At 44.8% G+C, this 24017-nt stretch overlaps 8 non-coding genes across 8 annotated transcripts; all 8 read left to right on the top strand.

Moving 5' to 3' along the window:
* The first annotated feature begins 1412 nt into the window (after window positions 1–1412).
* On the top strand, window positions 1413–1603 carry LOC130345497 (U2 spliceosomal RNA). The gene has a single exon (XR_008884209.1). It is a non-coding gene; the product is annotated as a U2 spliceosomal RNA (small nuclear RNA).
* Window positions 1604–3704: 2101 nt separating this feature from the next.
* Window positions 3705–3895, top strand: LOC130345496 (U2 spliceosomal RNA). The gene has a single exon (XR_008884208.1). It is a non-coding gene; the product is annotated as a U2 spliceosomal RNA (small nuclear RNA).
* Window positions 3896–5982: 2087 nt separating this feature from the next.
* Window positions 5983–6173, top strand: LOC130345495 (U2 spliceosomal RNA). The gene has a single exon (XR_008884207.1). It is a non-coding gene; the product is annotated as a U2 spliceosomal RNA (small nuclear RNA).
* A 2089-nt stretch (window positions 6174–8262) lies between these two features.
* Window positions 8263–8453, top strand: LOC130345492 (U2 spliceosomal RNA). Its single transcript, XR_008884205.1, has one exon. It is a non-coding gene; the product is annotated as a U2 spliceosomal RNA (small nuclear RNA).
* Window positions 8454–10540: 2087 nt separating this feature from the next.
* Window positions 10541–10731, top strand: LOC130345542 (U2 spliceosomal RNA). Its single transcript, XR_008884252.1, has one exon. It is a non-coding gene; the product is annotated as a U2 spliceosomal RNA (small nuclear RNA).
* A 2090-nt stretch (window positions 10732–12821) lies between these two features.
* On the top strand, window positions 12822–13012 carry LOC130345529 (U2 spliceosomal RNA). Its single transcript, XR_008884241.1, has one exon. It is a non-coding gene; the product is annotated as a U2 spliceosomal RNA (small nuclear RNA).
* A 2076-nt stretch (window positions 13013–15088) lies between these two features.
* On the top strand, window positions 15089–15279 carry LOC130345517 (U2 spliceosomal RNA). The gene has a single exon (XR_008884229.1). It is a non-coding gene; the product is annotated as a U2 spliceosomal RNA (small nuclear RNA).
* A 2088-nt stretch (window positions 15280–17367) lies between these two features.
* LOC130345505 (U2 spliceosomal RNA) lies at window positions 17368–17558 on the top strand. Its single transcript, XR_008884217.1, has one exon. It is a non-coding gene; the product is annotated as a U2 spliceosomal RNA (small nuclear RNA).
* The last annotated feature ends 6459 nt before the right edge of the window (window positions 17559–24017 follow it).

The following is a 24017-nucleotide window of genomic DNA, read 5'->3' as shown; positions in this document are numbered from 1 at the left end:
GATGCATCAGAAGGTGCGAGGCCCTTGCTAAATTCTGTGCACAGACTTTGAGATCTATGCTTTAGACTGTATCTAAACCTGCTCCAACATGGACTGACATTCTGGCCTACTTTCAGCCGATGCGACTTGTCTGTCGCTGAACAGTCGCTTTTTATGTATTCAGCACCTATGTATAATGTTGTAAAAATGCTCTAGAAGCTAAAGTCGCAGAAATGTCACACATATTTGGCCTGCAACTTTCTGTGCGACAAATTCAGACAGGAAAAATCAGTATAAATCCTTAGAAAATTATCCCCCAGTGTCTCCATCTGCTGGCGGTATTGAATAAGCATTGCTGCACTGATGGGGTATGCATTAGACGAAAAAAAAGAAGAAAAAGAAGAATAATACGCCCAGAAAAGAGGCGAAAAGGAGAAAAACGTAAAAAAACGTGAAAAAAAAGTAAGAGGAAGAGAAGGGAAAAAAAGGTGGAAATGGGTTTAAAAGTGATTTCGGCGGAGAAATATATATATATATATATATATATATATATATATATACGCGCACACACACACATATATATAAACGTATTCTCCGTTGAGATATTGCAGCCGCTGCTGTGTCCAGGCCCAGGAGCCTTAGCACTGTGCTGTGATGTCACTCAATACCACTGACATCACTAGGTGTAAACAACATCTCTCCTTTGCTGTGTATGTGACTATGGAGCTGTTTGGTGATGTCGTCTATTATGGCCTTCATAGAAGCAACAGGAGATTGTTGCATCCATCTAGAACCCTCAGAACTACAGTGCTATGATGTCACTCACTTCCACAGGCCTTGCAGAGTGTAAACAACAACAACCCAGCTTTGTTGTGTATGTAACCATAGGGATTTGTGATGTCACCTAGAACCTTCACAGCAGCGACAGCTTTATGAGGAGCATCAGCACTGCTCTGCCTGAGCAGAACCATCACCGCCATAGGTTGTCAAATAACCCGGATTTAACCCACACAGGTAAGTCCAATGGGGTGCAGGCATGTCCTCTATGCTTACAGCTTCCCGTGGGTGTTGGTTTGATACCGTTTGGGGACAGCCAAGGAGGCATCTGCAGGCAACAAAGGTAGGTGTGTGCTTGTGTGTGTGTTTCCTATGCAGATCCTAAGCCCAGTGTCACATGCAAGTAGGAGGAGTAAGAAGGGTTCCTGGCAAATCCGGGTTATGGATTGCATTTAAAAAGGCCCCGTGGGAGTGCAATGGGCCCCTGTCTTGCTGCTTAGCAATAATGGTATGGGTTTAGGTTCTGCTGTGTGTACTGGTGGTTGACTGCCCCCCAGCCCAGAGTGTGCATGGAAAATTGTCTGGCAGCCTCCCTGACAGCAAGCAGTGATAGTGCCCATGAAGGGGACCTTGTTGGGCCCGCCCCTTTCACGGTTATCGCTTCTCGGCCTTTTGGCTAAGATCAAGTGTAGTATCTGTTCTTATCAGTTTAATATCTGATACGTCCCCTATCTGGGGACCATATATTAAATGGATTTTTGAGAACGGGGGCCGATTTCGAAGCTTGCTTCCGTCGCCCTATGCATTGACCCGATATGGCAGTATCTTCGGGTACAGTGCACCACCCCCTTACAGGGTTAAAAAGAAAGATTCCTACTTTCATTGCTACCTGCTTGCTGGCTAGCCAGCTAGCCAGCCCTGTGGGCCTTGCTGCTGCAGCCAAAAAACAAAAGGTGGTGCTGCTGCTGCTGCTGCTCTGCTGCTTCTGCTGCTTCTGCTTGTGTCTGGCCGCTGTTGGAGCGTCCAGGCACAGGACTTCTGCTGCTGCTGACTAAATGGCCTCCTTAATTGGATCATTTGAGTAGCCAGCACACCTGTGCAGGTAGGGCATGACATGATAGGCAGCTGCCTTGATAGCGGGTGGGTGCTGAATGTTCCTAATTGACAAAATAAGATTAATGCTTATGAAGAAATATAAAATCTCATCCCTTCCCCAATATCGCGCCACACCCCTACCCCTTAATTCCCTGGTTGAACTTGATGGACATATGTCTTTTTTCGACCGTACTAACTATGTAACTATGTAACATAACATGGGGGGGGGGGGGGGGGGGTCTCCTGGCTGTTCACACAGGTGTGTCATTGCTGTACATTGACCATGCATTGCTTCTGTGGTATTGCAAAGGCAAAGACAAATGCTTCCAGCCATCCATTGCACTAATGGATTGGTCATCAGCTGGCTGTCTATGTCCCGCATCAATATAGACCAAAGTACAGAGGGTTAGGCTATGCTATTGTGCACCTACCTGATGCATCAGAAGGTGCGAGGCCCTTGCTAAATTCTGTGCACAGACTTTGAGATCTATACTTTAGACTGTATCTAAACCTGCTCCAACATGGACTGACATTCTGGCCTACTTTCAGCCGATGCGACTTGTCTGTCGCTGAACAGTCGCTTTTTATGTATTCAGCACCTATGTATAATGTTGTAAAAATGCTCTAGAAGCTAAAGTCGCAGAAATGTCACACATATTTGGCCTGCAACTTTCTGTGCGACAAATTCAGACAGGAAAAATCAGTATAAATCCTTAGAAAATTATCCCCCAGTGTCTCCATCTGCTGGCGGTATTGAATAAGCATTGCTGCACTGATGGGGTATGCATTAGACGAAAAAAAAGAAGAAAAAGAAGAATAATACGCCCAGAAAAGAGGCGAAAAGGAGAAAAACGTAAAAAAACGTGAAAAAAAAGTAAGAGGAAGAGAAGGGAAAAAAAGGTGGAAATGGGTTTAAAAGTGATTTCGGCGGAGAAATATATATATATATATATATATATATATATATATATATATATATACGCGCACACACACACATATATATAAACGTATTCTCCGTTGAGATATTGCAGCCGCTGCTGTGTCCAGGCCCAGGAGCCTTAGCACTGTGCTGTGATGTCACTCAATACCACTGACATCACTAGGTGTAAACAACATCTCTCCTTTGCTGTGTATGTGACTATGGAGCTGTTTGGTGATGTCGTCTATTATGGCCTTCATAGAAGCAACAGGAGATTGTTGCATCCATCTAGAACCCTCAGAACTACAGTGCTATGATGTCACTCACTTCCACAGGCCTTGCAGAGTGTAAACAACAACAACCCAGCTTTGTTGTGTATGTAACCATAGGGATTTGTGATGTCACCTAGAACCTTCACAGCAGCGACAGCTTTATGAGGAGCATCAGCACTGCTCTGCCTGAGCAGAACCATCACCGCCATAGGTTGTCAAATAACCCGGATTTAACCCACACAGGTAAGTCCAATGGGGTGCAGGCATGTCCTCTATGCTTACAGCTTCCCGTGGGTGTTGGTTTGATACCGTTTGGGGACAGCCAAGGAGGCATCTGCAGGCAACAAAGGTAGGTGTGTGCTTGTGTGTGTGTTTCCTATGCAGATCCTAAGCCCAGTGTCACATGCAAGTAGGAGGAGTAAGAAGGGTTCCTGGCAAATCCGGGTTATGGATTGCATTTAAAAAGGCCCCGTGGGAGTGCAATGGGCCCCTGTCTTGCTGCTTAGCAATAATGGTATGGGTTTAGGTTCTGCTGTGTGTACTGGTGGTTGACTGCCCCCCAGCCCAGAGTGTGCATGGAAAATTGTCTGGCAGCCTCCCTGACAGCAAGCAGTGATAGTGCCCATGAAGGGGACCTTGTTGGGCCCGCCCCTTTCACGGTTATCGCTTCTCGGCCTTTTGGCTAAGATCAAGTGTAGTATCTGTTCTTATCAGTTTAATATCTGATACGTCCCCTATCTGGGGACCATATATTAAATGGATTTTTGAGAACGGGGGCCGATTTCGAAGCTTGCTTCCGTCGCCCTATGCATTGACCCGATATGGCAGTATCTTCGGGTACAGTGCACCACCCCCTTACAGGGTTAAAAAGAAAGATTCCTACTTTCATTGCTACCTGCTTGCTGGCTAGCCAGCTAGCCAGCCCTGTGGGCCTTGCTGCTGCAGCCAAAAAACAAAAGGTGGTGCTGCTGCTGCTGCTTCTGCTGCTTCTGCTTGTGTCTGGCCGCTGTTGGAGCGTCCAGGCACAGGACTTCTGCTGCTGCTGACTAAATGGCCTCCTTAATTGGATCATTTGAGTAGCCAGCACACCTGTGCAGGTAGGGCATGACATGATAGGCAGCTGCCTTGATAGCGGGTGGGTGCTGAATGTTCCTAATTGACAAAATAAGATTAATGCTTATGAAGAAATATAAAATCTCATCCCTTCCCCAATATCGCGCCACACCCCTACCCCTTAATTCCCTGGTTGAACTTGATGGACATATGTCTTTTTTCGACCGTACTAACTATGTAACTATGTAACATAACATGGGGGGGGGGGGGGGGGTCTCCTGGCTGTTCACACAGGTGTGTCATTGCTGTACATTGACCATGCATTGCTTCTGTGGTATTGCAAAGGCAAAGACAAATGCTTCCAGCCATCCATTGCACTAATGGATTGGTCATCAGCTGGCTGTCTATGTCCCGCATCAATATAGACCAAAGTACAGAGGGTTAGGCTATGCTATTGTGCACCTACCTGATGCATCAGAAGGTGCGAGGCCCTTGCTAAATTCTGTGCACAGACTTTGAGATCTATACTTTAGACTGTATCTAAACCTGCTCCAACATGGACTGACATTCTGGCCTACTTTCAGCCGATGCGACTTGTCTGTCGCTGAACAGTCGCTTTTTATGTATTCAGCACCTATGTATAATGTTGTAAAAATGCTCTAGAAGCTAAAGTCGCAGAAATGTCACACATATTTGGCCTGCAACTTTCTGTGCGACAAATTCAGACAGGAAAAATCAGTATAAATCCTTAGAAAATTATCCCCCAGTGTCTCCATCTGCTGGCGGTATTGAATAAGCATTGCTGCACTGATGGGGTATGCATTAGACGAAAAAAAAGAAGAAAAAGAAGAATAATACGCCCAGAAAAGAGGCGAAAAGGAGAAAAACGTAAAAAAACGTGAAAAAAAAGTAAGAGGAAGAGAAGGGAAAAAAAGGTGGAAATGGGTTTAAAAGTGATTTCGGCGGAGAATATATATATATATATATATATATATATATATATATATATATATACGCGCACACACACACATATATATAAACGTATTCTCCGTTGAGATATTGCAGCCGCTGCTGTGTCCAGGCCCAGGAGCCTTAGCACTGTGCTGTGATGTCACTCAATACCACTGACATCACTAGGTGTAAACAACATCTCTCCTTTGCTGTGTATGTGACTATGGAGCTGTTTGGTGATGTCGTCTATTATGGCCTTCATAGAAGCAACAGGAGATTGTTGCATCCATCTAGAACCCTCAGAACTACAGTGCTATGATGTCACTCACTTCCACAGGCCTTGCAGAGTGTAAACAACAACAACCCAGCTTTGTTGTGTATGTAACCATAGGGATTTGTGATGTCACCTAGAACCTTCACAGCAGCGACAGCTTTATGAGGAGCATCAGCACTGCTCTGCCTGAGCAGAACCATCACCGCCATAGGTTGTCAAATAACCCGGATTTAACCCACACAGGTAAGTCCAATGGGGTGCAGGCATGTCCTCTATGCTTACAGCTTCCCGTGGGTGTTGGTTTGATACCGTTTGGGGACAGCCAAGGAGGCATCTGCAGGCAACAAAGGTAGGTGTGTGCTTGTGTGTGTGTTTCCTATGCAGATCCTAAGCCCAGTGTCACATGCAAGTAGGAGGAGTAAGAAGGGTTCCTGGCAAATCCGGGTTATGGATTGCATTTAAAAAGGCCCCGTGGGAGTGCAATGGGCCCCTGTCTTGCTGCTTAGCAATAATGGTATGGGTTTAGGTTCTGCTGTGTGTACTGGTGGTTGACTGCCCCCCAGCCCAGAGTGTGCATGGAAAATTGTCTGGCAGCCTCCCTGACAGCAAGCAGTGATAGTGCCCATGAAGGGGACCTTGTTGGGCCCGCCCCTTTCACGGTTATCGCTTCTCGGCCTTTTGGCTAAGATCAAGTGTAGTATCTGTTCTTATCAGTTTAATATCTGATACGTCCCCTATCTGGGGACCATATATTAAATGGATTTTTGAGAACGGGGGCCGATTTCGAAGCTTGCTTCCGTCGCCCTATGCATTGACCCGATATGGCAGTATCTTCGGGTACAGTGCACCACCCCCTTACAGGGTTAAAAAGAAAGATTCCTACTTTCATTGCTACCTGCTTGCTGGCTAGCCAGCTAGCCAGCCCTGTGGGCCTTGCTGCTGCAGCCAAAAAACAAAAGGTGGTGCTGCTGCTGCTGCTTCTGCTGCTTCTGCTTGTGTCTGGCCGCTGTTGGAGCGTCCAGGCACAGGACTTCTGCTGCTGCTGACTAAATGGCCTCCTTAATTGGATCATTTGAGTAGCCAGCACACCTGTGCAGGTAGGGCATGACATGATAGGCAGCTGCCTTGATAGCGGGTGGGTGCTGAATGTTCCTAATTGACAAAATAAGATTAATGCTTATGAAGAAATATAAAATCTCATCCCTTCCCCAATATCGCGCCACACCCCTACCCCTTAATTCCCTGGTTGAACTTGATGGACATATGTCTTTTTTCGACCGTACTAACTATGTAACTATGTAACATAACATGGGGGGGGGGGGGGGGGGTCTCCTGGCTGTTCACACAGGTGTGTCATTGCTGTACATTGACCATGCATTGCTTCTGTGGTATTGCAAAGGCAAAGACAAATGCTTCCAGCCATCCATTGCACTAATGGATTGGTCATCAGCTGGCTGTCTATGTCCCGCATCAATATAGACCAAAGTACAGAGGGTTAGGCTATGCTATTGTGCACCTACCTGATGCATCAGAAGGTGCGAGGCCCTTGCTAAATTCTGTGCACAGACTTTGAGATCTATACTTTAGACTGTATCTAAACCTGCTCCAACATGGACTGACATTCTGGCCTACTTTCAGCCGATGCGACTTGTCTGTCGCTGAACAGTCGCTTTTTATGTATTCAGCACCTATGTATAATGTTGTAAAAATGCTCTAGAAGCTAAAGTCGCAGAAATGTCACACATATTTGGCCTGCAACTTTCTGTGCGACAAATTCAGACAGGAAAAATCAGTATAAATCCTTAGAAAATTATCCCCCAGTGTCTCCATCTGCTGGCGGTATTGAATAAGCATTGCTGCACTGATGGGGTATGCATTAGACGAAAAAAAAGAAGAAAAAGAAGAATAATACGCCCAGAAAAGAGGCGAAAAGGAGAAAAACGTAAAAAAACGTGAAAAAAAAGTAAGAGGAAGAGAAGGGAAAAAAAGGTGGAAATGGGTTTAAAAGTGATTTCGGCGGAGAAATATATATATATATATATATATATATATATATATATATATATATACGCGCACACACACACATATATATAAACGTATTCTCCGTTGAGATATTGCAGCCGCTGCTGTGTCCAGGCCCAGGAGCCTTAGCACTGTGCTGTGATGTCACTCAATACCACTGACATCACTAGGTGTAAACAACATCTCTCCTTTGCTGTGTATGTGACTATGGAGCTGTTTGGTGATGTCGTCTATTATGGCCTTCATAGAAGCAACAGGAGATTGTTGCATCCATCTAGAACCCTCACAACTACAGTGCTATGATGTCACTCACTTCCACAGGCCTTGCAGAGTGTAAACAACAACAACCCAGCTTTGTTGTGTATGTAACCATAGGGATTTGTGATGTCACCTAGAACCTTCACAGCAGCGACAGCTTTATGAGGAGCATCAGCACTGCTCTGCCTGAGCAGAACCATCACCGCCATAGGTTGTCAAATAACCCGGATTTAACCCACACAGGTAAGTCCAATGGGGTGCAGGCATGTCCTCTATGCTTACAGCTTCCCGTGGGTGTTGGTTTGATACCGTTTGGGGACAGCCAAGGAGGCATCTGCAGGCAACAAAGGTAGGTGTGTGCTTGTGTGTGTGTTTCCTATGCAGATCCTAAGCCCAGTGTCACATGCAAGTAGGAGGAGTAAGAAGGGTTCCTGGCAAATCCGGGTTATGGATTGCATTTAAAAAGGCCCCGTGGGAGTGCAATGGGCCCCTGTCTTGCTGCTTAGCAATAATGGTATGGGTTTAGGTTCTGCTGTGTGTACTGGTGGTTGACTGCCCCCCAGCCCAGAGTGTGCATGGAAAATTGTCTGGCAGCCTCCCTGACAGCAAGCAGTGATAGTGCCCATGAAGGGGACCTTGTTGGGCCCGCCCCTTTCACGGTTATCGCTTCTCGGCCTTTTGGCTAAGATCAAGTGTAGTATCTGTTCTTATCAGTTTAATATCTGATACGTCCCCTATCTGGGGACCATATATTAAATGGATTTTTGAGAACGGGGGCCGATTTCGAAGCTTGCTTCCGTCGCCCTATGCATTGACCCGATATGGCAGTATCTTCGGGTACAGTGCACCACCCCCTTACAGGGTTAAAAAGAAAGATTCCTACTTTCATTGCTACCTGCTTGCTGGCTAGCCAGCTAGCCAGCCCTGTGGGCCTTGCTGCTGCAGCCAAAAAACAAAAGGTGGTGCTGCTGCTGCTGCTTCTGCTGCTTCTGCTTGTGTCTGGCCGCTGTTGGAGCGTCCAGGCACAGGACTTCTGCTGCTGCTGACTAAATGGCCTCCTTAATTGGATCATTTGAGTAGCCAGCACACCTGTGCAGGTAGGGCATGACATGATAGGCAGCTGCCTTGATAGCGGGTGGGTGCTGAATGTTCCTAATTGACAAAATAAGATTAATGCTTATGAAGAAATATAAAATCTCATCCCTTCCCCAATATCGCGCCACACCCCTACCCCTTAATTCCCTGGTTGAACTTGATGGACATATGTCTTTTTTCGACCGTACTAACTATGTAACTATGTAACATAACATGGGGGGGGGGGGGGGGGGTCTCCTGGCTGTTCACACAGGTGTGTCATTGCTGTACATTGACCATGCATTGCTTCTGTGGTATTGCAAAGGCAAAGACAAATGCTTCCAGCCATCCATTGCACTAATGGATTGGTCATCAGCTGGCTGTCTATGTCCCGCATCAATATAGACCAAAGTACAGAGGGTTAGGCTATGCTATTGTGCACCTACCTGATGCATCAGAAGGTGCGAGGCCCTTGCTAAATTCTGTGCACAGACTTTGAGATCTATACTTTAGACTGTATCTAAACCTGCTCCAACATGGACTGACATTCTGGCCTACTTTCAGCCGATGCGACTTGTCTGTCGCTGAACAGTCGCTTTTTATGTATTCAGCACCTATGTATAATGTTGTAAAAATGCTCTAGAAGCTAAAGTCGCAGAAATGTCACACATATTTGGCCTGCAACTTTCTGTGCGACAAATTCAGACAGGAAAAATCAGTATAAATCCTTAGAAAATTATCCCCCAGTGTCTCCATCTGCTGGCGGTATTGAATAAGCATTGCTGCACTGATGGGGTATGCATTAGACGAAAAAAAAGAAGAAAAAGAAGAATAATACGCCCAGAAAAGAGGCGAAAAGGAGAAAAACGTAAAAAAACGTGAAAAAAAAGTAAGAGGAAGAGAAGGGAAAAAAAGGTGGAAATGGGTTTAAAAGTGATTTCGGCGGAGATATATATATATATATATATATATATATATATATATATATATATACGCGCACACACACACATATATATAAACGTATTCTCCGTTGAGATATTGCAGCCGCTGCTGTGTCCAGGCCCAGGAGCCTTAGCACTGTGCTGTGATGTCACTCAATACCACTGACATCACTAGGTGTAAACAACATCTCTCCTTTGCTGTGTATGTGACTATGGAGCTGTTTGGTGATGTCGTCTATTATGGCCTTCATAGAAGCAACAGGAGATTGTTGCATCCATCTAGAACCCTCAGAACTACAGTGCTATGATGTCACTCACTTCCACAGGCCTTGCAGAGTGTAAACAACAACAACCCAGCTTTGTTGTGTATGTAACCATAGGGATTTGTGATGTCACCTAGAACCTTCACAGCAGCGACAGCTTTATGAGGAGCATCAGCACTGCTCTGCCTGAGCAGAACCATCACCGCCATAGGTTGTCAAATAACCCGGATTTAACCCACACAGGTAAGTCCAATGGGGTGCAGGCATGTCCTCTATGCTTACAGCTTCCCGTGGGTGTTGGTTTGATACCGTTTGGGGACAGCCAAGGAGGCATCTGCAGGCAACAAAGGTAGGTGTGTGCTTGTGTGTGTGTTTCCTATGCAGATCCTAAGCCCAGTGTCACATGCAAGTAGGAGGAGTAAGAAGGGTTCCTGGCAAATCCGGGTTATGGATTGCATTTAAAAAGGCCCCGTGGGAGTGCAATGGGCCCCTGTCTTGCTGCTTAGCAATAATGGTATGGGTTTAGGTTCTGCTGTGTGTACTGGTGGTTGACTGCCCCCCAGCCCAGAGTGTGCATGGAAAATTGTCTGGCAGCCTCCCTGACAGCAAGCAGTGATAGTGCCCATGAAGGGGACCTTGTTGGGCCCGCCCCTTTCACGGTTATCGCTTCTCGGCCTTTTGGCTAAGATCAAGTGTAGTATCTGTTCTTATCAGTTTAATATCTGATACGTCCCCTATCTGGGGACCATATATTAAATGGATTTTTGAGAACGGGGGCCGATTTCGAAGCTTGCTTCCGTCGCCCTATGCATTGACCCGATATGGCAGTATCTTCGGGTACAGTGCACCACCCCCTTACAGGGTTAAAAAGAAAGATTCCTACTTTCATTGCTACCTGCTTGCTGGCTAGCCAGCTAGCCAGCCCTGTGGGCCTTGCTGCTGCAGCCAAAAAACAAAAGGTGGTGCTGCTGCTGCTGCTTCTGCTGCTTCTGCTTGTGTCTGGCCGCTGTTGGAGCGTCCAGGCACAGGACTTCTGCTGCTGCTGACTAAATGGCCTCCTTAATTGGATCATTTGAGTAGCCAGCACACCTGTGCAGGTAGGGCATGACATGATAGGCAGCTGCCTTGATAGCGGGTGGGTGCTGAATGTTCCTAATTGACAAAATAAGATTAATGCTTATGAAGAAATATAAAATCTCATCCCTTCCCCAATATCGCGCCACACCCCTACCCCTTAATTCCCTGGTTGAACTTGATGGACATATGTCTTTTTTCGACCGTACTAACTATGTAACTATGTAACATAACATGGGGGGGGGGGGGGGGGTCTCCTGGCTGTTCACACAGGTGTGTCATTGCTGTACATTGACCATGCATTGCTTCTGTGGTATTGCAAAGGCAAAGACAAATGCTTCCAGCCATCCATTGCACTAATGGATTGGTCATCAGCTGGCTGTCTATGTCCCGCATCAATATAGACCAAAGTACAGAGGGTTAGGCTATGCTATTGTGCACCTACCTGATGCATCAGAAGGTGCGAGGCCCTTGCTAAATTCTGTGCACAGACTTTGAGATCTATACTTTAGACTGTATCTAAACCTGCTCCAACATGGACTGACATTCTGGCCTACTTTCAGCCGATGCGACTTGTCTGTCGCTGAACAGTCGCTTTTTATGTATTCAGCACCTATGTATAATGTTGTAAAAATGCTCTAGAAGCTAAAGTCGCAGAAATGTCACACATATTTGGCCTGCAACTTTCTGTGCGACAAATTCAGACAGGAAAAATCAGTATAAATCCTTAGAAAATTATCCCCCAGTGTCTCCATCTGCTGGCGGTATTGAATAAGCATTGCTGCACTGATGGGGTATGCATTAGACGAAAAAAAAGAAGAAAAAGAAGAATAATACGCCCAGAAAAGAGGCGAAAAGGAGAAAAACGTAAAAAAACGTGAAAAAAAAGTAAGAGGAAGAGAAGGGAAAAAAAGGTGGAAATGGGTTTAAAAGTGATTTCGGCGGAGAAATATATATATATATATATATATATATATATATATATATATATATATACGCGCACACACACACATATATATAAACGTATTCTCCGTTGAGATATTGCAGCCGCTGCTGTGTCCAGGCCCAGGAGCCTTAGCACTGTGCTGTGATGTCACTCAATACCACTGACATCACTAGGTGTAAACAACATCTCTCCTTTGCTGTGTATGTGACTATGGAGCTGTTTGGTGATGTCGTCTATTATGGCCTTCATAGAAGCAACAGGAGATTGTTGCATCCATCTAGAACCCTCAGAACTACAGTGCTATGATGTCACTCACTTCCACAGGCCTTGCAGAGTGTAAACAACAACAACCCAGCTTTGTTGTGTATGTAACCATAGGGATTTGTGATGTCACCTAGAACCTTCACAGCAGCGACAGCTTTATGAGGAGCATCAGCACTGCTCTGCCTGAGCAGAACCATCACCGCCATAGGTTGTCAAATAACCCGGATTTAACCCACACAGGTAAGTCCAATGGGGTGCAGGCATGTCCTCTATGCTTACAGCTTCCCGTGGGTGTTGGTTTGATACCGTTTGGGGACAGCCAAGGAGGCATCTGCAGGCAACAAAGGTAGGTGTGTGCTTGTGTGTGTGTTTCCTATGCAGATCCTAAGCCCAGTGTCACATGCAAGTAGGAGGAGTAAGAAGGGTTCCTGGCAAATCCGGGTTATGGATTGCATTTAAAAAGGCCCCGTGGGAGTGCAATGGGCCCCTGTCTTGCTGCTTAGCAATAATGGTATGGGTTTAGGTTCTGCTGTGTGTACTGGTGGTTGACTGCCCCCCAGCCCAGAGTGTGCATGGAAAATTGTCTGGCAGCCTCCCTGACAGCAAGCAGTGATAGTGCCCATGAAGGGGACCTTGTTGGGCCCGCCCCTTTCACGGTTATCGCTTCTCGGCCTTTTGGCTAAGATCAAGTGTAGTATCTGTTCTTATCAGTTTAATATCTGATACGTCCCCTATCTGGGGACCATATATTAAATGGATTTTTGAGAACGGGGGCCGATTTCGAAGCTTGCTTCCGTCGCCCTATGCATTGACCCGATATGGCAGTATCTTCGGGTACAGTGCACCACCCCCTTACAGGGTTAAAAAGAAAGATTCCTACTTTCATTGCTACCTGCTTGCTGGCTAGCCAGCTAGCCAGCCCTGTGGGCCTTGCTGCTGCAGCCAAAAAACAAAAGGTGGTGCTGCTGCTGCTGCTTCTGCTGCTTCTGCTTGTGTCTGGCCGCTGTTGGAGCGTCCAGGCACAGGACTTCTGCTGCTGCTGACTAAATGGCCTCCTTAATTGGATCATTTGAGTAGCCAGCACACCTGTGCAGGTAGGGCATGACATGATAGGCAGCTGCCTTGATAGCGGGTGGGTGCTGAATGTTCCTAATTGACAAAATAAGATTAATGCTTATGAAGAAATATAAAATCTCATCCCTTCCCCAATATCGCGCCACACCCCTACCCCTTAATTCCCTGGTTGAACTTGATGGACATATGTCTTTTTTCGACCGTACTAACTATGTAACTATGTAACATAACATGGGGGGGGGGGGGGGGGTCTCCTGGCTGTTCACACAGGTGTGTCATTGCTGTACATTGACCATGCATTGCTTCTGTGGTATTGCAAAGGCAAAGACAAATGCTTCCAGCCATCCATTGCACTAATGGATTGGTCATCAGCTGGCTGTCTATGTCCCGCATCAATATAGACCAAAGTACAGAGGGTTAGGCTATGCTATTGTGCACCTACCTGATGCATCAGAAGGTGCGAGGCCCTTGCTAAATTCTGTGCACAGACTTTGAGATCTATACTTTAGACTGTATCTAAACCTGCTCCAACATGGACTGACATTCTGGCCTACTTTCAGCCGATGCGACTTGTCTGTCGCTGAACAGTCGCTTTTTATGTATTCAGCACCTATGTATAATGTTGTAAAAATGCTCTAGAAGCTAAAGTCGCAGAAATGTCACACATATTTGGCCTGCAACTTTCTGTGCGACAAATTCAGACAGGAAAAATCAGTATAAATCCTTAGAAAATTATCCCCCAGTGTCTCCATCTGCTGGCGGTATTGAATAAGCATTGCTGCACTGATGGGGTATGCATTAGACGAAAAAAAAGAAGAAAAAGAAGAATAATACGCCCAGAAAAGAGGCGAAAAGGAGAAAAACGTAAAAAAACGTGAAAAAAAAGTAAGAGGAAGAGAAGGGAAAAAAAGGTGGAAATGGGTTTAAAAGTGATTTCGGCGGAGAAATATATATATATATATATATATATATATATATACGCGCACACACACACATATATATAAACGTATTCTCCGTTGAGATATTGCAGCCGCTGCTGTGTCCAGGCCCAGGAGCCTTAGCACTGTGCTGTGATGTCACTCAATACCACTGACATCACTAGGTGTAAACAACATCTCTCCTTTGCTGTGTATGTGACTATGGAGCTGTTTGGTGATGTCGTCTATTATGGCCTTCATAGAAGCAACAGGAGATTGTTGCATCCATCTAGAACCCTCAGAACTACAGTGCTATGATGTCACTCACTTCCACAGGCCTTGCAGAGTGTAAACAACAACAACCCAGCTTTGTTGTGTATGTAACCATAGGGATTTGTGATGTCACCTAGAACCTTCACAGCAGCGACAGCTTTATGAGGAGCATCAGCACTGCTCTGCCTGAGCAGAACCATCACCGCCATAGGTTGTCAAATAACCCGGATTTAACCCACACAGGTAAGTCCAATGGGGTGCAGGCATGTCCTCTATGCTTACAGCTTCCCGTGGGTGTTGGTTTGATACCGTTTGGGGACAGCCAAGGAGGCATCTGCAGGCAACAAAGGTAGGTGTGTGCTTGTGTGTGTGTTTCCTATGCAGATCCTAAGCCCAGTGTCACATGCAAGTAGGAGGAGTAAGAAGGGTTCCTGGCAAATCCGGGTTATGGATTGCATTTAAAAAGGCCCCGTGGGAGTGCAATGGGCCCCTGTCTTGCTGCTTAGCAATAATGGTATGGGTTTAGGTTCTGCTGTGTGTACTGGTGGTTGACTGCCCCCCAGCCCAGAGTGTGCATGGAAAATTGTCTGGCAGCCTCCCTGACAGCAAGCAGTGATAGTGCCCATGAAGGGGACCTTGTTGGGCCCGCCCCTTTCACGGTTATCGCTTCTCGGCCTTTTGGCTAAGATCAAGTGTAGTATCTGTTCTTATCAGTTTAATATCTGATACGTCCCCTATCTGGGGACCATATATTAAATGGATTTTTGAGAACGGGGGCCGATTTCGAAGCTTGCTTCCGTCGCCCTATGCATTGACCCGATATGGCAGTATCTTCGGGTACAGTGCACCACCCCCTTACAGGGTTAAAAAGAAAGATTCCTACTTTCATTGCTACCTGCTTGCTGGCTAGCCAGCTAGCCAGCCCTGTGGGCCTTGCTGCTGCAGCCAAAAAACAAAAGGTGGTGCTGCTGCTGCTGCTTCTGCTGCTTCTGCTTGTGTCTGGCCGCTGTTGGAGCGTCCAGGCACAGGACTTCTGCTGCTGCTGACTAAATGGCCTCCTTAATTGGATCATTTGAGTAGCCAGCACACCTGTGCAGGTAGGGCATGACATGATAGGCAGCTGCCTTGATAGCGGGTGGGTGCTGAATGTTCCTAATTGACAAAATAAGATTAATGCTTATGAAGAAATATAAAATCTCATCCCTTCCCCAATATCGCGCCACACCCCTACCCCTTAATTCCCTGGTTGAACTTGATGGACATATGTCTTTTTTCGACCGTACTAACTATGTAACTATGTAACATAACATGGGGGGGGGGGGGGGGGTCTCCTGGCTGTTCACACAGGTGTGTCATTGCTGTACATTGACCATGCATTGCTTCTGTGGTATTGCAAAGGCAAAGACAAATGCTTCCAGCCATCCATTGCACTAATGGATTGGTCATCAGCTGGCTGTCTATGTCCCGCATCAATATAGACCAAAGTACAGAGGGTTAGGCTATGCTATTGTGCACCTACCTGATGCATCAGAAGGTGCGAGGCCCTTGCTAAATTCTGTGCACAGACTTTGAGATCTATACTTTAGACTGTATCTAAACCTGCTCCAACATGGACTGACATTCTGGCCTACTTTCAGCCGATGCGACTTGTCTGTCGCTGAACAGTCGCTTTTTATGTATTCAGCACCTATGTATAATGTTGTAAAAATGCTCTAGAAGCTAAAGTCGCAGAAATGTCACACATATTTGGCCTGCAACTTTCTGTGCGACAAATTCAGACAGGAAAAATCAGTATAAATCCTTAGAAAATTATCCCCCAGTGTCTCCATCTGCTGGCGGTATTGAATAAGCATTGCTGCACTGATGGGGTATGCATTAGACGAAAAAAAAGAAGAAAAAGAAGAATAATACGCCCAGAAAAGAGGCGAAAAGGAGAAAAACGTAAAAAAACGTGAAAAAAAAGTAAGAGGAAGAGAAGGGAAAAAAAGGTGGAAATGGGTTTAAAAGTGATTTCGGCGGAGAAATATATATATATATATATATATATATATATATATATATATATATACGCGCACACACACACATATATATAAACGTATTCTCCGTTGAGATATTGCAGCCGCTGCTGTGTCCAGGCCCAGGAGCCTTAGCACTGTGCTGTGATGTCACTCAATACCACTGACATCACTAGGTGTAAACAACATCTCTCCTTTGCTGTGTATGTGACTATGGAGCTGTTTGGTGATGTCGTCTATTACGGCCTTCATAGAAGCAACAGGAGATTGTTGCATCCATCTTGAACCCTCAGAACTACAGTGCTATGATGTCACTCACTTCCACAGGCCTTGCAGAGTGTAAACAACAACAACCCAGCTTTGTTGTGTATGTAACCATAGGGATTTGTGATGTCACCTAGAACCTTCACAGCAGCGACAGCTTTATGAGGAGCATCAGCACTGCTCTGCCTGAGCAGAACCATCACCGCCATAGGTTGTCAAATAACCCGGATTTAACCCACACAGGTAAGTCCAATGGGGTGCAGGCATGTCCTCTATGCTTACAGCTTCCCGTGGGTGTTGGTTTGATACCGTTTGGGGACAGCCAAGGAGGCATCTGCAGGCAACAAAGGTAGGTGTGTGCTTGTGTGTGTGTTTCCTATGCAGATCCTAAGCCCAGTGTCACATGCAAGTAGGAGGAGTAAGAAGGGTTCCTGGCAAATCCGGGTTATGGATTGCATTTAAAAAGGCCCCGTGGGAGTGCAATGGGCCCCTGTCTTGCTGCTTAGCAATAATGGTATGGGTTTAGGTTCTGCTGTGTGTACTGGTGGTTGACTGCCCCCCAGCCCAGAGTGTGCATGGAAAATTGTCTGGCAGCCTCCCTGACAGCAAGCAGTGATAGTGCCCATGAAGGGGACCTTGTTGGGCCCGCCCCTTTCACGGTTATCGCTTCTCGGCCTTTTGGCTAAGATCAAGTGTAGTATCTGTTCTTATCAGTTTAATATCTGATACGTCCCCTATCTGGGGACCATATATTAAATGGATTTTTGAGAACGGGGGCCGATTTCGAAGCTTGCTTCCGTCGCCCTATGCATTGACCCGATATGGCAGTATCTTCGGGTACAGTGCACCACCCCCTTACAGGGTTAAAAAGAAAGATTCCTACTTTCATTGCTACCTGCTTGCTGGCTAGCCAGCTAGCCAGCCCTGTGGGCCTTGCTGCTGCAGCCAAAAAACAAAAGGTGGTGCTGCTGCTGCTGCTTCTGCTGCTTCTGCTTGTGTCTGGCCGCTGTTGGAGCGTCCAGGCACAGGACTTCTGCTGCTGCTGACTAAATGGCCTCCTTAATTGGATCATTTGAGTAGCCAGCACACCTGTGCAGGTAGGGCATGACATGATAGGCAGCTGCCTTGATAGCGGGTGGGTGCTGAATGTTCCTAATTGACAAAATAAGATTAATGCTTATGAAGAAATATAAAATCTCATCCCTTCCCCAATATCGCGCCACACCCCTACCCCTTAATTCCCTGGTTGAACTTGATGGACATATGTCTTTTTTCGACCGTACTAACTATGTAACTATGTAACATAACATGGGGGGGGGGGGGGGTCTCCTGGCTGTTCACACAGGTGTGTCATTGCTGTACATTGACCATGCATTGCTTCTGTGGTATTGCAAAGGCAAAGACAAATGCTTCCAGCCATCCATTGCACTAATGGATTGGTCATCAGCTGGCTGTCTATGTCCCGCATCAATATAGACCAAAGTACAGAGGGTTAGGCTATGCTATTGTGCACCTACCTGATGCATCAGAAGGTGCGAGGCCCTTGCTAAATTCTGTGCACAGACTTTGAGATCTATACTTTAGACTGTATCTAAACCTGCTCCAACATGGACTGACATTCTGGCCTACTTTCAGCCGATGCGACTTGTCTGTCGCTGAACAGTCGCTTTTTATGTATTCAGCACCTATGTATAATGTTGTAAAAATGCTCTAGAAGCTAAAGTCGCAGAAATGTCACACATATTTGGCCTGCAACTTTCTGTGCGACAAATTCAGACAGGAAAAATCAGTATAAATCCTTAGAAAATTATCCCCCAGTGTCTCCATCTGCTGGCGGTATTGAATAAGCATTGCTGCACTGATGGGGTATGCATTAGACGAAAAAAAAGAAGAAAAAGAAGAATAATACGCCCAGAAAAGAGGCGAAAAGGAGAAAAACGTAAAAAAACGTGAAAAAAAAGTAAGAGGAAGAGAAGGGAAAAAAAGGTGGAAATGGGTTTAAAAGTGATTTCGGCGGAGAAATATATATATATATATATATATATATATATATATATATATATATACGCGCACACACACACATATATATAAACGTATTCTCCGTTGAGATATTGCAGCCGCTGCTGTGTCCAGGCCCAGGAGCCTTAGCACTGTGCTGTGATGTCACTCAATACCACTGACATCACTAGGTGTAAACAACATCTCTCCTTTGCTGTGTATGTGACTATGGAGCTGTTTGGTGATGTCGTCTATTATGGCCTTCATAGAAGCAACAGGAGATTGTTGCATCCATCTTGAACCCTCAGAACTACAGTGCTATGATGTCACTCACTTCCACAGGCCTTGCAGAGTGTAAACAACAACAACCCAGCTTTGTTGTGTATGTAACCATAGGGATTTGTGATGTCACCTAGAACCTTCACAGCAGCGACAGCTTTATGAGGAGCATCAGCACTGCTCTGCCTGAGCAGAACCATCACCGCCATAGGTTGTCAAATAACCCGGATTTAACCCACACAGGTAAGTCCAATGGGGTGCAGGCATGTCCTCTATGCTTACAGCTTCCCGTGGGTGTTGGTTTGATACCGTTTGGGGACAGCCAAGGAGGCATCTGCAGGCAACAAAGGTAGGTGTGTGCTTGTGTGTGTGTTTCCTATGCAGATCCTAAGCCCAGTGTCACATGCAAGTAGGAGGAGTAAGAAGGGTTCCTGGCAAATCCGGGTTATGGATTGCATTTAAAAAGGCCCCGTGGGAGTGCAATGGGCCCCTGTCTTGCTGCTTAGCAATAATGGTATGGGTTTAGGTTCTGCTGTGTGTACTGGTGGTTGACTGCCCCCCAGCCCAGAGTGTGCATGGAAAATTGTCTGGCAGCCTCCCTGACAGCAAGCAGTGATAGTGCCCATGAAGGGGACCTTGTTGGGCCCGCCCCTTTCACGGTTATCGCTTCTCGGCCTTTTGGCTAGATCAAGTGTCTGGTCAGGAGGATCCTGGGAGTTTGTCCTACCTTTTCCAAGGGGGGCTGCTACGAGGAACCGAAAAGGCGATCGACAAGATGGGTGTTCGCATCCGTTACCTTACATCCGGTGAAACGCGGATTCGTTTTTCCTTTCGCTTTGATGTTGATGAAGACAAACAAGAACTCGTCCAACTTTCTTATTTTGTGAAAGAAACTCTCTACAAGCTTCTTGGGGTGAAGAAAGAGAACATCGTCTGTCTCAGAGATCCTCGGAAGGGCAGCTTCATCCTAACTCTGGACTCTGCTTATGCATGCCAGAATCTTTTTGAGAAGCTGAAAAGCAATCAAGACCTTGCTGAGCTTGATGGGATCACGGTCACAGTGTTGTATACTGGTGGCGATATTCCTCTAGTTGTGTGTATGCACAATCCCTTTGTGACTGTGTCCCATATTGAGCTCTTTTTGGGGAAATACTGCAGTTCTGTTAAGTATTCCCATAAGGTGATGAATTCAGAAGACCTATGGACGGGGAAACATAAGTTTTTTGTGAAAATGAAGGAGGATGCTACTGGCATTGGAGGGTTGTGTCATCCACCCTCCAACTTTTCTATCGGTCGGGATAAGGGCTATTTGTTTTATCCCGAGATGCCTACTTTTTGTAGGAAATGTAAGAAATTCGGACATACTATGGAAGTTTGCACGGACACTACAGTTCGCTGTGGTCGGTGCAATCAAGAAGGCCATGTTTCTAAGGACTGTGCTAAAATTGTCTGCAACATTTGTGGTGAAGAAGGCCATGCCTTTAAAGATTGCAGTCTCCGTTCCAGTGTAGCTAGATCGTGGGCTGACCGTGTAGCGGGGAGAGTGGGTGTAGTGCAAGCTGAAGTACCACCTGCGAAAGCACCCCAGCGGTCTGAGGCGCCTTCAGAAAAGCCGGCTGTAACTTCTGATGTCGTGGCGGAGCTTATGGACCTTTCTGCTGTGCCTGAGACAGAGGGGAGACCTTCTGTGGAGGGTTCTGGCGGTGGAGGGTCACTAGTGAGCAGTGAAGCCATGGAGGTTGGCGTGAAGGAGATCAAGCGGAAGAAGGAACTCGGAGATGAGCCACAACTTGGCATTAAACGGCCTGTCAAAAAAAGCTCAGAAGAATGTGAGGACAGTCAACATGCATGGAGGCCTTCTATAAGATCAGCGTCCGATCCAAAAAATATCAAAGAGTTCGAAAGCCCGGAGTCACCTGTGGGTTTCATATCGGACTCAAACTCCAGTAGCGAATAGCTTCCTTAAAGTGCTCCTCTCTTAATGTGAGAGGTCTAAAGAGCCCTACGAGAAGGGCTGCTTTGTTTAGTTTTTTAGAGACCTTGGACTGTTCTCTGTTCTTTTTACAAGAATGTGGAATTGAACATAGTCCAAATTATGAGGACCTTTGTCGTGGCTGGACTTTGGGACCATCGGTCTGGTCGGGTGACAATCTGAACAGATCTTCAGGTGTTGGGATCTTGTTTAGAGGTTCAGATGTACAAGTTTTGTCCTTCTTAGAAATTATACCTGGTAGAGCGCTATTAGTTAATATTAAGTACAATGGCTCGGAGATTAAGCTTTTTAACATCTATGCTTCTCCTGAAAAAAATGTGAGAGCCGACTTGATTAATGATATTCAGGCTTTTATCCCAGGTTCAACACCTATTTTAATGGCTGGAGATTTTAATTGTTGTATGAGTGGTGATCATCGTGAGAGTGGAAGTGTGCATGTCAGAGTGGATAAAACAGAGAAACAGATTAAGAGTATGACTGAGGATTTTAACTTTACCGATGTCTGGAGGAGAAAATACCCAGACGACCCTGGTTACACATGGGAAAATAATGTCTGCAAATCCAGGATTGATTTTATTTTTTTATCGGAAAGTTTTAATCTAGTTGATGTTTCTCTTTTATCGAATATTTTCTCTGATCATAAGTTATTATATGCACATGTCACTTTACCTGGCCTAGAGAAAGGCAGAGGCGTTTGGAAGCTCAACACTACTTTATTAGAGGACATGAAAACAAAAAATGATTTTATTGCTGCTTATAACAAATGGAGATTGCGTCAATCCCAATATAAAAATATTTTGGATTGGTGGGAGGATGTTAAAAAGTGGACTAAACAGTTTTTTATCCGTGTGGGCATCCAAAAGGCTAAGGAGAAAAAGTTATGGTTTAAAATGTTAAACACTAAAATCCAAACATATTATAAACTAAAGCAAGCCGGGCTTGAGATGGATGATGTTATTGCTCAGACAAAGAATGAAATAAAAAATGCCATTAGTCAAAAAGGAAAAGAAATGATTTTTAACAGCAAGGTGCAATGTCTGGAGAATGATGAAAAGTGTTCGAGATTCTTTTTTAAGAAGGTGGTGGGAAAGAAAGAAATGATATCTGTAATTGAAGGGAAGATAACTAATGAAGAGATGTTGCGAGAAGCACAAGTATTTTATCAGGAGCTTTTTAATAAAAAAGATATTGATATTTCCTTTACTAATGATGTTTTAGATACCTTAGATTCAAAACTTGACAAAACTGACCAAGAGAGCCTTTGTGATGAAATCTTTTTACCTGAACTTTTAAGCACTTTTAAGAGTTTTTTAAATGGTAAAACACCTGGTTCGGATGGGTTGCCAGTTGAATTTTATCTGTGTTTTTGGTCCATTTTAAAAGATGATCTTTTAGGTATTTTTAACTGTGCTTTTAAATCTGAGATTTTACCTGCGTCCTGGAGAGATGGTGTTGTTACTCTGATTTTTAAAAAAGGAGACATCTCTAAATTAGAAAATTGGAGGCCTATTACCCTGCTAAATACAGACTATAAGGTTTTAGCAAAAATTTTAGCAAATAGGCTCAAGCAGGTAATTGCTAAGGTTATACACAGTGACCAAGTATGCGGAGTACCTGGAAGGAAAATAAGTGATCATCTAAACCTTGTAAAAGATGTTTTATGGTATCAGAAACAATGTGATCAGAAATTGGCAATTTTATCCTTGGATTTTCAAAAGGCTTATGACCGTGTTTCTCATGATTTTTTATGGTTGGTTTTAAAGAAAATGAATTTTCCTGATTTTATTGTTGGAAAAATTGCACTTTTATATAAAAACTGTTTTAGTCGTATTTTAATTAACGGTTTTTTATCCCAAGAAGTATGTTTACAGTCTGGGGTGAAACAGGGGTGCCCCCTATCACCCATTCTTTTCATATGTGCAATAGAACCTCTGTTGAATGTTTTGAGAAAAGATAAGCTCATTAGAGGAGTGCCAATCCCTGGAAGTGGAGGACAGAGCGTAAAGACGATAGCATACATGGATGATGTTAATATTCTATGTTCAGATGAACCATCCCTGAAACGTGCTATCAGACAGACAGAATTTTTTTGTGAGGGCTCTGGCTTCAAATTAAATAAAAATAAATGTGATTGCTTTGCAATAGGGAATTGGGGCAATACGGAGGTGAATGTGCAATATGATAAAATCAAAATCTTGGGTGTCATCTTTGACAATGAAAATAATGGAGAGGAAAGCTGGTCCATCGTCAAAGAGAAAGTGCAAAAGAAAATAAGTTTTTGGAAAATGAGGAAATTAACAATAGAAGGAAAAGTACTGATAATGAAAGCTTTGTTGCTACCTATCATGCTATATTTAAGCTTGGTTTTCCCACCGAGTGAACGCACCTTAAAGTTTTTAAACAAGATTTGCTTTCATTTTTTATGGGGGTCTAAAATGGATAAACTCAGGAGAGATGTAATGATGAAGACAAAGAAATTGGGGGGTAAGGATGTGCCTGATTTAAAAAGGTTTTTATATATTCACTTTTTTTCTATGTGTTTTAATGGCTTGCAAAGAAACTGTTATTGGTCTTATTTTTTAAAATATGCTGCAGGTCACATTTTTAGAAAAAGAAAGTGGATAACCTTACCTTTAACGTCCCCAATCTTATTTATTCCCCCAGCGCACTATGTGGTTTTAGAAAAGATTATTCGTATTTATGGCATTGCTAATTTTAGTCAAGAAATTTGTAGTAATGCACGAAAATTAGTTCCTGAAATCAGGAAGATAGAACAGATTTGCTTAATATCTAATTATTCCACTGAGAAATCTCTAAGAGTTTGGAGGATGGTGAATATGGGATTCTTATCTAATGACTTAAAAGATCTGGCCTGGCAGATAGCACATCAATGTTTGCCTACCAGAGAATTCCAACACAGAAGAGGATTGTGTCGTAGTGCAAAGTGCCCGAGAATGGGGTGTCCTAGTGAGGAAACAGTTTTACACCTTTTTTGGAACTGTTTTTACGCCCAAGAGATATGGCATTTGATAGGACCCTTAC

This window comes from Hyla sarda, unplaced genomic scaffold (assembly GCF_029499605.1).
Source record: "Hyla sarda isolate aHylSar1 unplaced genomic scaffold, aHylSar1.hap1 scaffold_752, whole genome shotgun sequence".
Taxonomy (NCBI): domain Eukaryota; kingdom Metazoa; phylum Chordata; class Amphibia; order Anura; family Hylidae; genus Hyla; species Hyla sarda.
This window is presented reverse-complemented; position numbering and strand designations above follow the sequence as displayed.